Source organism: Enhydra lutris, unplaced genomic scaffold, assembly GCF_002288905.1.
Source record: "Enhydra lutris kenyoni isolate GAN:26980312 unplaced genomic scaffold, ASM228890v2 scaffoldscaffold131, whole genome shotgun sequence".
In the NCBI taxonomy this organism is placed as follows: Eukaryota; Metazoa; Chordata; class Mammalia; order Carnivora; family Mustelidae; genus Enhydra; species Enhydra lutris.
The window spans coordinates 205,887-209,800 of NW_019154215.1; the positions used below are offsets into that span (position 1 = coordinate 205,887).

General features: G+C 47.3%; 1 long non-coding RNA gene across 1 annotated transcript; it reads left to right on the forward strand.

Annotated features, from left to right (window-relative positions):
* Positions 1 to 2,976: 2,976 nt before the first annotated feature.
* LOC111139971 lies at positions 2,977 to 3,881 on the forward strand. Its single transcript, XR_002640123.1, has 3 exons — positions 2,977 to 3,055; positions 3,444 to 3,525; positions 3,870 to 3,881. It is a non-coding gene; the product is annotated as an uncharacterized LOC111139971 (long non-coding RNA).
* Positions 3,882 to 3,914: the final 33 nt, after the last annotated feature.

Consider the following 3,914-nt stretch of genomic DNA (forward strand, 5'->3'; position numbering starts at 1 on the left):
AGAGGGAGAGGGAGAAGCAGACTCCCTGCTGAGCAGGGAGCCCTAATGCAGGGGCTCCATCCCAGGACCCCAGGATCATGACCTGAGCCGAAGGCAGATGCTTAACCTACTGAGCCACCCAGGTGCTCCGAGGTTATTCTAGTTTTAACAATACATGATCTGTGAAAGCTTAGGACTGCAAGTGATACTATGAATCATACTCTGTAAATCCAAAATTAGGCAAAGGCATAGAAAACATGACTATAAAATCTAATGTTCTGTAAGTTGGTTAATCCATTCTTTTGGCCTCACAGTTTATTTTGTTCTATTTCCAATCCTTTCTGATGACTTTGTACATCAATATCCAATCAGTACACAGGTGGATAATTGCGGACAAACATCCTAAACTTTTTTTCTAGTAAAAATTAATTTCCTAGGGGAGACCAGGGTGGCTTAGTTGCTTAAGCCACTGCCTTTGGCTCAGGTCATGATCCCAGAGTCCTGGGATCAAGTCCCACATCGGGCTCCTTGCCTGCCAGGGAGTCTGCTTCAACTCTGCTTGTGGCTCCCCTTGTTTGTGCGCTCTCTCTCTCTCTCTCTTTGACAAATAAATAAATAAATAAATAGAATCTTTTTAAAAAATTAATTTCTTAGAAATCCTTAAGGTAGGAAAAATATGGGTGGAACAAGGCTGTGGAAATTCCATGTTAGGTCCTACTCAAAAATTATTTTGTACTTAATAACTATAATCAAACAGGTGTCACTTAACATATTGACTGCCTTGTCTAGCCGGAGGGTAAAAAAAGGATTGTAAGAGGCACATAACAGTAAGGTGTGTGATGGTTTTAAAACATGGCTACCAGTTATTTGGCAGTCCTTTCATCAAAAGTTGGAATCTATAGTCCCTCCCCTTGAATCTTAGAAGAGGACTTATGATTATTTTGACCAGAGGAGTATCAAACTTGATCCCATGTGACTTCCAAGGTTTGGTTATAAAAGGCCATATAGCTTCCACCTCGTTTACAGGAAGACTTGCTTTAAAAGCCCTGAGATGGCCATGTTGGACAGGCTATATATGGGAACTTTGGCTGATAGTCCCAAATGAACCTGTCCTTAAGCCATCTCAGTCTGAGCTGTTGTAGGATTCAGCTGTTTGAGTCACCTATAGCCTTTCAAGATATCCTCAGCCAAGCCATTGTAGCTGAGGCTGCAGATGTCCTGAAGCAGAGAAGGGTAGTCCCTGATATGTACTTTCTGAATTTCTGACTCATAGAATCTGTAAGCATAAATATCAGTTGTAGTTTACACCAGTGAATTTTGGGAAAGTTGTTACCTATCAGTAGAAACTTGGAAGAGCTACATGTTATGCTGCAGATGACAGCCACAGGCACACAATAGTCATAAAGCCAATGTGTTATCAAGTCAGCCAAATGGAACTGGGCAAGTGTGAGAAAAGGTGAGAAAACAAATAAGACTGTCCCCATATTGATAGAGCATGTGCTCTCCAGTTTAACCAGATTCCTGCTCAGCTGGCTTCACTCACATACATGTTACCTGTGACCATGTGAGACACAATCCTTGAGCCAAAAGAGTCTCCTGGGCCCTAGGACCTTGCGAGGTGCTAAAATTGTATTATCAATGGAATTTACATGGGACTAGCAACAGTAAGGCAAGGTAAAGTCATCTCATCAACAATGATAAGTAAGTCTCCTACTATTCCTCTAAGTTCATCCCAAAGTCTAAGGGAAGGTAGGAATGGTACTAGCTAAAATCTGAAGCTAGGAAGGTCAAGGGAATGCTCTTGGCCCATATATAGTCCAGCTCAATTAATCACTTTAGGAAACTGTACAGGACAGAACTTCTTTTCCACCAGAGTCTTAAACAATAAGAGCGAATGGTCGTGGGTCTCTGGTGTCTCAAGATCTTTGTAGTCCTTGAAATAAAGAAAAGCTCTCTAATAGATAATGAGGTGCTGAATATTAGTTGCTTTCACATTCAGACATCTTAGTCTTATAGCTCTGTTATTATTTCAGACAAGTTAGAGTAGGATTAATTTCCTATATTCTTAATACTTAGTTTCGATTTATCAGTAATTGCTTAAATTTAGAGAAAAAGAGAACTATAGTAAGATTGTAGCAACAAAGCCTCAAGAAGACACACAGAGAACTATTCTAGGCTGGAACAGAGAAACCCATACAGAGCCTACCATCTCCCAAACCTGGAATTCATGCAGGAGGGGATAATGAGAGAAAAATAGGATAATAACTACAATACAACTGGGCGCATTTCTAGCCAAATACATGTAAGCTATATGATGGTGACATGGAAAAAGATTTTAGCAAAGAGCTTCCTCTGATGGGAATCTGACATCTCCACGGTTCGATTAAGGGATAACTAGTTAAGGCAAAATTACACAACAGGTTGCAAAATTACACAACAGGTTTTTTCCCCCAGTAGCTGTCTCAATAGTACTCTTTCTGTCAAGCTCCTCCCCCTTTTTCTACTGGGTAATGGGATTCTTTAACCACATTTCAATCCTGTTCCCCAAATTTTTAGTCACTTTTGTTTATTAAAATAGGCCTGTCTGGTCTCAGTGCATGTAACTCTTTTGGTTCCTTTATCACAATAAACACCTACTAAATATTCTTTTAATAATAAATGCTGCTTTCCTAAAGACTCAAGGTCCGGGGCAGGAGCGGGAGGGGTGGAGGTTGTTGCAGACCCTCCCCGGTAACCGGAGAAGGGTAGACTCCAAGCGCGGGGAGGTGAGGCACTAGCCGGCCCACAAATTGGAGACGACCAAGCTGAGTGACGGGGCAGTGCTGTGCAGCTGAGCAGAAACAGGCGGAGAGAGTTGCCTGTGCGTGTGCGCGAGGCGAGGGGTGGGGGCGGGTATTCCCGCCGCACAAGCCGCTGGAGTTGGGGGGCCGAGCGCGTTGGTGACGCGGGGCGCTCACGTGACCTGGAGCTGCAGAGCGACGCAGCCTTCGGTGCAGTCGTCACTCGCGTCTGGGTACCGGTTCCCCGCTGTCCTGCGCCTGGCGGGCTGGCATTGGGCCCAAGGAAAGCGGAGCAGGTAAGTGCTCCGGAGCCCGCGCGCCGAGGCCAGGGCGGCTGTGGTCGGCCTACCCCGGAGGCCAGCGCAGGGGATCGGCGCAGCGGGTCCCTACCAGCTTTCTCCACACCCGGCATTCTGGGGAACATCAGTAGTGGCCCCCTGGGGTGGGGGTGCTGGGGCGGCCGGGAGGGCAGCAGAGCAACTAAAAGCGATTGGAAATCACCCCCGAGTTCTTACAGTAAAATGGTGAACCTCCGGGGCGGGGTGGGGGGGGAGGTTAGGGGTGAGGGCGGGAGATGCACATAGGGGTGGCAGGGGGACCCGGGACCCGGAAGGGACCAGGTGGTGGCGAGTCGGCGCCAAGCGCTTGGCCAGTCTCCGCTCTCTCCACGTCGGCCCTCTGCAGGTCTGCTGGTATAAGTGTCAAGTGTCGCGGCGGCGCCCTCACGGCGAGAATCGGGAGAAGGAGACAGCAAGGATAGGCCCAGGTCGGTGCTGGGGACAGTGTGGGGGGCAGGTGCAGAGCCCAGTTTGAGACACCCCTCCCATTTACCTCATCTCCTCCCCGCCACCCCGTCCTCCATTTTGGTGCCGCGGAGCTCGGGGAAAGAATCTTGGGAAAGGAAAAATGGTGGGCTTTGGGGGAGGGGGAAAAGGAGAGAGCTGGAGGGAGGGGCTCGATTCGGAGGCCTCCTAGAGGACGCCTGAAGCTCCTAAGGTGGGAAGAAAATAAAAATTTACAAAACTTTAGATATCAGAGCTCTGAATTCTGTTGGTCAGTGCACCAAGCATTCAGTCTCTCTCCTTGCCTTTGTCTTACTTGTGTTCAAAGAAAAACAACCAGGAAAAAAAATCTCATGGCAAATATCCACCAGGA